Source organism: Aotus nancymaae, unplaced genomic scaffold, assembly GCF_030222135.1.
Source record: "Aotus nancymaae isolate 86718 unplaced genomic scaffold, 86718_ANA_hifiasm-v0.15.2.pri h1tg000014l, whole genome shotgun sequence".
NCBI classification, from domain to species: Eukaryota; Metazoa; Chordata; class Mammalia; order Primates; family Aotidae; genus Aotus; species Aotus nancymaae.
In genome coordinates this window covers 32,716,023-32,727,055 of record NW_026988425.1, presented here as the reverse complement: position 1 = coordinate 32,727,055, position 11,033 = coordinate 32,716,023, and the positions used below count along the sequence as shown (strand labels likewise).

Genomic DNA, 11,033 nt, shown 5'->3' with positions numbered 1-11,033 from the left:
TAACAGAACCTTAGTTGGGCCAAATCGTCTCTTCAAACAAAAGAATAGTAGTTTCAAGATTTTTATTTTTATGGTCTTACTGGAGTACCATATAAAGTCATAAGAAAGAAAGAAATAATATTTGATGATAAACTATAGCTGAGATGGATCTAGAGAAAGGCAAGAACTAAGATTTATAATCTGGCCTTTATAGAATAGCTGTAATTGGTACAGGGGAAACACCCAATTTATCTGGATATACTTGTGTTTCCCTATTTAATCCACATGGTGTCATTTTTTTACATGTGTTTTCTCAGAGCAGTTGCTTTCATTCACAGCCTGTGGTGATGACTCATTTCATCCCTTTTGGGTATTAGAGGCTCTTATTTCATTCAGGAGATTTTCCGATTCACCAGTGTATTAGACATTATTGTCTAGTTGGAATTTGTCTGAGGAAAAATACTTAAAGAAATATATCATTGTTCATTACACTACCCTCACATATAGATTTGATTTAGCATAATCTGAAGTTGATGAGGGATCTGTATTAGTTTGCTAGGGCTACCACACCAAAGTACATAGACTGGGTGGCTTAAATGAAAAAAGGTATCTTCTCTCAGTGCTGAAGGCTTGAAGTCTGAGATCAAGGTATAGGCAGGGTTGGTTCCTGTTTTGGGCACTGAGGGAAAGATACATTCCAGCCCTCTCACCTTGGCTTGTAGACGACATTCTTCTCCCCGTGTTTTCATGTGGTCTTCCATCTGTGCAAGTCCCTCTGCACAGATGTGTGTCCAAATTTCCTCTTCTTGTAAGGACACTGTGTTTAAAATAACTTCATTTTAACTTAATTTCCTCTTTAAAGGCCCTATTTTAAAATATGATCACATTCTGAGGTAGTAGGGGTTAGGACTTGTGCATATGAAGTTCCACTTGCCCCACGTTCAGGACAACTCCATAAAGCCATTCCAGCCCCAGAGCTCCCTGTGCCATGAGCTGAATTCTTTGTTGAGAGAATATCACAGTTCCCCTCTCTACCTAATCCTACTTCCTCACTCCCTCACAAGTGTTGGATCCTTATAAATTTGCCAAGGAAGACAACCTGTGACAGCTTTAGTTCAATAGACTTGACCCCTTCCTTGCAAGGGAACTCTTGGTTTCTTACTATTAGTGTCAGTTGTTCTCATTAACAAGGTCATTTAATAATTGGCTACAAATTACTGAAAAATTGTTTGAAACAACAATTTTTTTATAGACTTCAGTGATTATTCTAGCTAAAGGTCATTTTTTTCTCTGAACTTCTATAGGACAGCCCTGTACCATTTAGTACTTTAATGATGATTTGTATTTTTTGTTCATTCACATTTGTAAATGATTTAAGATTGCACATTTCTTGAAAGTTGATAGGCTTCTATGAGATTTTTTTCTGTTCTTCAACATGTTTAACACAGTTTTAGAGCTCTAGTTGGTACTCTAGGAATTTTTTAGCACAGAGTAGTGTAGACACCCCAGATTTTTTACAAGATTTTTCCTATCTTGGAAAAAATCTGGGGTGTCTACACTACTTTCATAGGGAATGAGAGTGTGGAATCTAAATGATAAAACTCATGTTAGGGAAAGCCTACACTGGGAAAAGAAATTGCATATGTGGTATAAAATAAATAGAAGATCTGTGTTTGAATGTTGACTCTGCTGTTTACCCACTATGTTATCTTATAAAAGTTACTTACCCGCCATGAGCCTGAGTTTTCTCATCCACAAAACAGGAATATTATTAATAGCAATTTTGTAAAGTTGCTGTGAATTTTAAATGAGATTCAGTATCAAATAAGATGCATGCAGTATTTAGCATATGATTCAATCATAAAATGGACATTATTACCTCCACACTTCAATATTTCTGAATTCATGATGCATCTTATGATTAGTGTCAAAAGAAATTAGTCAATTTTATACAAGGTAGTGGGGTGTGATATATTAATAGTTCTTAATGTCTATATGAGTGAACTTAGTCATCAGAGAAGATAACTATTCACCCAGTTACTTGCCTCAGTTAAATACCTTGTAGTTGTGACAGAACCTTAAATTTGGATACCTAATTATCATTTTTAAGTGTCCCCAAAAGGGTTACATCGTAATCCAAAGTCATAGCTTTGACGAAATGGTTATGGTAGAGCAGATTGCCTATCATATGCCAAGTAATTCAATTAAAGATGATAGAAATTTTTTAATCTTTTGGAATTAGTTGAATAACTTGCAAAATTAGAAAAAAATTTATGTCCAATTGATGAATTACGAAGAGCCAACTCTAATTCTAATCCTAAAGAAACAATCGAACAAACCCAAATTGAGGAGCATTTTACAAAATAACTGATCTGTGTTCTTCAAAAATGTCAGTGTTTGGGAAAGCAAAGTAAAGCAAAGTTGAGGAACTATTTAGAGTTAACAAAGACTAAACCAGTTTGACAACTAAATAAAATGTATGGTCTGGATTGGATCCTGAATTAGAAAAAAGAAAATTGCTATAAAGGACAAATTAAGACAATTGGTAAAATATGGTATGGACGATTTGATTATAAAATTGTGTCAATGTTAAATTTTTTGAATTTCCTTATACTTATTATATTTGTGTAAAATTCTTAAATACTATAATTAATCTAATTTTACTGACTTTTTAAAGAGTTTTCACAGGTTGAGTTCCTCAGCAAGTTTATAAGGTCCCAACACTTGTGAGGGAGTGAGGAAGTAGGATTAGGTATAGAGGGGAACTGTGATATTCTCACAACAAAGAACTCAGCTCATGGCACAGGGAGCTCTGGGGCTGGGACAGCTTGCCCTGAATTCGGGGCAAGTGGAACAGACCTTTGTACCACTACATCAGCCAGTCATGGGGTGTGCGCTGCCCCAGGGAAGAGTGCATGACATTCATCAAATTGTCTCTTTAGCCAAGGACAATTTCCAGAAGGGGATTCAGCTGCAAGCTGTTCATTGCCAAAGCTCTTCAGCTGATGCGGAAAATTTGTAGTTCAGTCCTAAAGAGGGAAGAGGAATATAGGTGTCAGACCACAACATCCACTCTGATTGTCATATCTGTAATTTACTTGAAATGATTCAGTAAGTAATAATGATGTGAGAACAAAGGTAATACCAGAAATGCAGTAAAGCAGGAAAGAAAGATCTCAAATTGGCAAAATATGGAAAAACTGGTAAATCTGGGGAAGTGTTGTTTTCAGCTTTTCTGTAGGTTTGAATTTTTTTTAAAGTTTAAAAAATGAAATTCCCAGATGATACCAATACACTAGCAGATTGGGTGACAGTGGAATGAAGTCATCTTTAGAATTCATCCCAGCTCTGGCATGATGGAATTCTGTGACATGATCAGATTGGTTATGGTGCATTTGCTTTAGGCTCTTGAAGCCACGGAACCACAGCATATTTCCTACATGTTTGTTTTGTCCATGAGTTCTCAAACTTTAGTAAATCATATTATTTAATTAAATGGGTTTGGGTGATTGTAATACCAACCCGGGATTTATAAATAAAGCTGTTCCTTTCTCAGTTTTGATGATCAACTGTGGGCAAGTTTCTGTATTAAAAATCAAGTATTACCCATTTTTAGAAAAACAGGAAAGCTGAGAATATTTAAGATGAATTTGTTGAGATAATTTAAGACAAAATTATTAGATCTCATAGTTAATGAAATTGTGTTGTAATAGATACATATTGTCAATAGTTTATTGAAAAACTGCAAGGAAAGCAAATGTCTTTGCCTTTATTAAAAGTCAGAGGAAGATATAACAGGCTCAATCATTTAGTATTTATCTGTTCAATTGTGAAGTCATCTTTGGGATATTTGTTTATTATGAAATAAGTTTTAAAATCTTTCTTAATTCTAAAATATGATTTAAAATGAACTATTTCTCTGTTGTTTTTTCCGAGTCTTCATCTCACTAGGCTGAAATATTTTGATCCCAACCACATCTTGTTTTAAATGTGATGATGGTTATGTCTTCTCACTGTCTTTTCAATGTTACATCCAAAAGTCTCAATTCAAGGGCACTGAAGACAGTTATTTTCTTATGAAAGGTTTGCCAACTTCTTTCTCATAGGAATCTTGCTGAATCCACTCAATGAACATTTTTAAGCATAGACTCTGGAGCCAGTCTCCCTGGATCTGAATTACAGTTCTGACAGGTAGCTGTGTGCTCTTTGGAAAAGTACTTAACTGCTCTGTGTCTTAATTTCCTAATCTATAAAATACAATACTTATAGAGTTAATAGGTAATAGTACCCATATTACAGAGTTATTTTGAAGATTAAATAAGTTAAAATATGTAAACACCAGGCATGTAATAAGTACTTAATAAGTGTTAGGTATTATTATTGCCATCATTATTAGATATTTATACTGCATACTAGAATCATGTTTTAACTTTGATCATTATGATTTTATTAATTTTATAAAAATAAAGATGCAGGTTAATTAAATGTTAAGCTGAAATCACTAAGGTCATCTAGCTAGTGAAGTAGGAGAGCTGGAATTAAAACTTTAAGCCCAATTTTCTTTTCATTGTTGTGGATTCATGGGTGGGGGAATTCCAATGTATTTTGGTCAGCCTCCTGGGAGCAGCCAAAGATTAGCATTTGGGATGGCCTTAAATAGGACCTGCCACCTCCAACGTGTTTTTACATGTAATCTTGTATGCTACAGATGTGAGCATCTGGGGACTTTATTTTCTATCAGATTATAAATTATTAAGAACACAGTTGAAGTCTTACTGGTATTTGTGTCCCAAGCACTGCTTAGTGCAATGCTTTGAAGATAATAGTTGTTCAGAAATTATTTGTCAAAAGCATTCCTGAGGAGAACCGGATGAGGCGGTAACCGCGGGATGGAAGAGTTGATCCCGCTGGTCACTAAGCTGCAGGACAACTTCAGTGCCGTCACTCAGAGCTGCCATGTGGCCCTGCCGCAGATCGCTGTGGTGGGCGGCCAGAGCGCAGGCAAGAGTTTGGTGCTGGAGAACTTCGTGGGCCGGGACTTCCTTCCCGGTGGTTCAGGTATCGTCACCCGGCGGCCTCTCATTCTGCAGCTCATCTTCTCAAAAACAGAATATGCCGAGTTTTTGCACTGCAAGTCCGAAAAGCTTACAGACTTTGATGGAGTCTAGCAGGAGATTGAAGCAGACACCGACAGGATCACGGGGACCAACAAAGGCATCTCCCCAGTGCCCATCAACCTTTGGGTCTACTCACCACACGTGTTGAACTTGACCCTCATCGACCTCCTGGGTATCACCAAGGTGCCCATGGGCGACCAGCCTCCAGACATCGAGTACCAGAGCAAGGACATGATCCTGCAGTTACTCAGCTGGGAAAGCAGCCTCATCCTGGCCGTCACGCCTGCCAACATGGACCTGGCCAATTCAGACTCTCTCAAGCTGGCCAAGAAGGTCGATCCCCAAGGCCTGCAGACCGTCAGTGTCATCACCAAGCTCGACCTGATCGACGAGGGCACCAACACCAGGGACGTCTTAAAGAACAAGATGCTCTCATTGAGATGAGGCTACATTGGTGTGGTGAACCACAGCCAGAAGGATATTGATGGCGAGGAGGACATCTGTGCAGCGCTGCAGCTGAGAGGAAGTTCTTCCTCTCCCACCCAGCCTACTGGTACATGGCTGACCACATGGGCATGCCGCACCTGCAGAAGATGCTGAATCAGCAACTCACCCACCACATCCGGGAGTCGCTGCTGGCCCTGCGTAGCAAGCTTCAGAGCCAGCTGCTGTCCCTGGAGAAGGAAGTGGAGGAGTACAAGAACTTCTGGCCTGACGACCCCACCCACAAAACCAAAGCCCTGCTACAGATGGTCCAGCAGTTTGGGGTGGATTTTGAGAAGAAGATCGAGGGCTCAGGAGATCAGTTGAACACACTGGAGCTCTCCGAGGGCGCCCAAATCAATCGCATCTTCCACGAGTGGTTCCCGTTTGAGCTGGTGAAGATGGAGTTTGATGAGAAGGACTTAAGACGGGAGATCTGCTACTCCATTAAGAACATCCACGGAGTCAGGACGTGGCTCTTCAACCCCGACGTGGCCTTTGAGACTATTGTGAAGAGATTGTAAAACTCAAAGAACCAAGTTTGAAGTGTGTTGATCTTATGGTCTCAGAGCTGGCCATGGTCATTAAAAAGTGTGCCCAGAAGTTCAGCTCCAATCCTGGGTTGCGAGAGGAGATGGAGCAAATCGTCATCACTTACATCCGGGAATGAGAGGGGAGAACCAAGGACCAGATTCGTCTGCTGATCGACATTGAACCGTCCTACATTAACACAAACCACGAGGACTTCATCGGCTTTGCCAATACTCAGCAGAGGAGCATGCAGCTGAACAGGAAGAGGGCCGTCCCCAGTCAGGGGAAGATGCTGGCTGACCATCAACAACATCGGCCTGATGAAGGGTGGTTCCAAGGAGTACTGGTTTGTACTAACTGCCTAGTAGCTGTCCTGGTACAAGAATGAGGAAGAGAAAGAGAAGTTCATGCTGTCTCTGGGCAACCTCAAGATCCATAACATGAAGAAGGGCTTCATGTCCAACAAGCACCTCTTCGCCATCTTCAACATGGAGCAGAGAAACTTCTACAAGGAACTGCAGCAGATGAAGCTGGCCTGTGACTCCCAGGAGGACGTGGACAGCTGGAAGTCCTCCTTCCTGTGAGCTAGCGTCTACCTCGAGAAGGACCAGGCAGAAAACGAAGATGTAGCCCAGGAGAACACTACCTCCATGGACCCCCAACTGGAGCGACAGGTGGAGACCATTCGAAAGCTGGTGGACTCATGTGGCCATCATCAAGTCCATTTGCGACCTCATGCCAAAGACCATCATTCATCTCATGATCAACAACACGAAGGCCTTCATCCACCAGGAGCTGCTGGCCTACCTGTACTCGGTGGACCAGAGCAGCCTTATGGTGGAGTCGGCCGACTAGGTGCAGCCGGACGACACACATGTACCACAGCCTCACGGAGGTGCTCAACATCATCGGCAACATCAGCACCAGCACCGAGTCCACACCCGTGCCACTGCCCATTGAGGACACCTGGCTCCAGAGCCCAGCAGCCACAGCCCCACTCCACAGTGCTGACCCGTGTTGAGCGTGCAGCTCCCCGGCTGAGTCCCAGCGGTGCAGGGCCCCACTCTAGGGTCCCCCCTGATTCCTGTGCCCAAGGGTGCAGCAGCCTCCTTTCTCAGCACCCCCCAATCCCGTCCCAGCCTGGCCCCCAGAGCATGTTTGCCAACAAAGACCTCTTCCGGGCCCCGCCTCAGATCCCATCTCGGCCAGTTCAGATCCCCCCCAGGAGTGTTCAGGTGACCACCTCCATTGGCTTCAGCACGACTTTTCTTCCGAGCTTCATGGGAGGCTCCTCCTGCCTGTTTGGCTGCCCCCTTGGGGGCTGGTCTGTCCTGGCTCGTGTCCCTGAACCGCAATCAGCTTTGTGATTTTCTGACCATAATTTATTAACTCAGATGCCCAGGTCACACCACCCTTTGTTCCAGGAAGCTTCTGCCTAGACTTTGGCAGAGCCACCACTTGTGCCTGTTAGGGGCCCCTTCGGGGCCCAGGGAGGTACAGCTGCAAACAGAATTGTTCAGGCTAACTTCAGGTCCAGGGAGGTACAGCTGCAAACAGAATTGTTCAGGCTAAGTTCAAGTCCTCGCTCTGCCACTCACTGGCTGTGTGACCATGAACAACTTAATTAACCTCTCTAAGCCTGTTTCCTCTTCTATAAGCTTCCAAATTGCTGTGAAAATTTAATGCCTAAAGAAAGGCATTAAATTATTTTTCATCCTGTCCTCCAGTACAAGGATAAAAAAAAAAAGCATTCCTGAACAAAATTACTATTGATTTTTAACATAGTTGATACTTATATTTTAGTTTTTCATATCGCTATTCCAATATTTTGTAGGGATGCAATAGCCAAGACTCAAGCTTCCCACAGGAATTAAACAATTTGAACTTTGCTTTGTCAACCTATAAAATCCATCCATTATGTTTTGTGTTAAACAAGCCTTATTCTCTGCCTACAAGTAGATTACTTCAAAATGTTAGTGTGGCCAGATAGTGACACCAGAAATGATAATAATTTCCTGATTTATAAGCAGATCTTTTAATTTATCTAACCTTAAAGCTTTGTATTATTCTTTTCTCCTTAATGAACTTATTGCTGTTTACATCAAGCTTGTCCAATCCACAGCCCATGGGCTGCATGAGGCCCAGGACGGCTTTGAATGTGACCCAATACGAATTCGTAAACTTTATTAAAACATTATGAGACTTTTTGTTTTTGCATTTTTTTCTTTCAGTTAATCAGCTATTGTTAGTATTAGTGTATTTTTTATGAGTATATCAAAGACAATTCTTTTGCTACCAGTGTGGCCCAGGGGAGCCAACGTGGATACCCCTGATTTAGATGATAGTCTGTTTCCACCACTTCTCTGAGCTTTAGTTACCTAATCTGCCACGTGCAAAGGTGATTCAGATGATAGTCCGCTTCCGCCACTGTGCTCAGCTTTAGTTATCTAATCTGGCACGTACAAAGGTTAGATTAGATGGCTTCTAAAATATGACTGTGTAAATAGTTTCTCTTTATAAGAAGATAATTTACATGTAAACCAGTTTATTTCCTTACTAACGGAGACTATCTCCTTTCAGAGTAACAAATCAGATTGCTATCAATTTGGCCTGGTTGAGTCTTGCTGATTGGTTTATGAGAAACATTGCCAAAATTTTGAATCTGCTTTTTAGGGGAACATTTAGGTGAACTGGCGTGAACTGATATTTTAGGATTGTGTCCAGTTGAATGTTTGTGTGTGTGGTGGGGTGCCACATAATCAGTTTTTCATCTGATTTTAATATTAATTATTTGAAGTGTCCTAGTCAGCTTTGTTCATGTATTTCTTCTCAAACAAAATATAAACAGACCCATTATTAAGATTCAAACTTTGAACTGTATCCTTTCCTCCTTCCTTCCAAAGTCCTTTCTCCGTCTCTACTTCTCCCTCCTTCCTTTCTTTCTCCTTCTTCCTTTTCTTCCTCTCCCTTCTTTCCTCTCCACTCCAAACACTCTCTCCTTTCTCCTTCTTCCCTTTCTTACTCCTCCCTTGCTTAGTCACTCCTTTTCCTTCCTTCCAAGAAAGTTCATTGAGAATCCACTTGTGAGGCACTTTTCTGAGGACTTAGGATTCAAGCCCTAAAGGTCTAGTCCTTGTCCTAAGGCAGCTCTTAGACTCATAGGGCACACTGAAAAGAATGGATATTAATTATAAAATAAGTTGGTAAGTACAGCAGTATTAAAAACACTGCATTCTCATAGGGTTAGACAGAGTTTAGGGTTAGGAAGCATTCCAAATGCGGTAATAGGTGGGTTGAGACTAGTCAGACAAGGATGGTCATGGTAACAGAAGGGACTGGTGTGGATGTGTGTGCCTTGTAGGCAGAGCAAGATTCCCATGGCACAAGGTCAAGAGGCAGCACTGTCGGGTGGGAGCTAAGCCCAAGGTTAAAGAGCAGAAGATGAGACTGGAGAGCTGGGAGAGGTGAGATCACAGAGGGACCTCGTTTCATGTAAAGTAGCTTGGGCTTGATGTTGCTGGTGAGAAGAAGCCATTGACAAATTTTAAGCTCTATGGTGACATAGAATATTTTTCAGAAGTGATGAATTTTCTTTGATTCGACCACATTGATTTATGTGATCCTTAAATTTGACTAAAGTTATGGTCTGTGACTTAATAAGAGAGGGATGCTAATTTGTAACCCACAAAGATGTTGAGTTTGACCTCTGCCTCATTTACAATTTATGTTAATTAACACTAGTAAATGGCTATTAATATATGTTAATTAACATTAATAATGGGCTGTATTTTAAGGAAATCTAATCTACATTGAGGCAAATTTACAAATCCTATAAATTAAGAGAGAAGTATTGATAGCACTTTTTTTTCCCTTTGGAAAGTAAAGAAAATTCGCTTTAAGTAGAGAGCATCTCTTGTGCATTTTTAAAAGTAAAATTTTTATATCAGGATCACCAGGAACAATAAATGACATAAAATGAAGTATATATGTATAGTACACTTTAAAGGATATTAATAGGCTGTAAAATATGATGATCTCCATTTTTGGGAAGCCTACAATCTAATGTTAAAACAAAGTCTCCAACCATACAATGGTATGATGATCTGTTCACACTCAAATAATATTAGTTGCCCCCAGTAAATATATCTATTTAAATTTTTCTTGGTTATTTGTATTTGCCTTTTTTCCCCTCTGGACAAAATTGAAAAATAGCGAATGGCAAAACAGAAGGTTTCTCATCTGTTATATTTTCTTCGGACCATTACTCAACTTGGGAGTCTTAATTGGAACTTCTGTCTTTGGTTTTTGCAGGGAAACCATCATTACAAAAAAAAAAAATGTGTTTTCATCAAGGCACTTTTTGGGTAAGGGCAGCTGGATTATTCTTGGACCTTAAGATACCAAGCTGATAGAGGGCATTGAGGCAAAGTAGTAATAGATAGTCAACACATGCAATTTGTTCAGTCCTGTGTCATCTAAAAACACCCCAACTTATTGGTTAGCGTTTCACATCTGACTGACACACACACACACACAATATATACACACACATATATACAAAATATGTATATATATGCACATATATATATATATACACACACACATATATATATATAGTATTTCCACACACACCTTTTACTGAACGTTTTGAGTTACATGACTGCCCTTTAGAACCTGGAAAAGAACACAAGCTACATTAAATACAAATATGCCTGTCCAAACAAATTTGAAAGGTCAACTCTCAGTCTATCAAATTGAGATTGTTGTCTTACACTTGATTCTCTTAGTGTAACACCCACGTGGTTTGAAGGGAAACATGCCTTTAGAAGATAAAACAGACCATCATGTGTTGGATTTGTCAAACTTCTTGTAGTACCCTGGGTGTTATCAAAATATCGCCATCCAGTTATTCCAAGGGCTCTG

General features: G+C 40.4%; 1 pseudogene; it reads left to right on the top strand.

Annotated features, from left to right (window-relative positions):
- Positions 1-2,137: 2,137 nt before the first annotated feature.
- On the top strand, positions 2,138-7,477 carry LOC105722406 (dynamin-2-like; annotated as a pseudogene).
- The last annotated feature ends 3,556 nt before the right edge of the window (positions 7,478-11,033 follow it).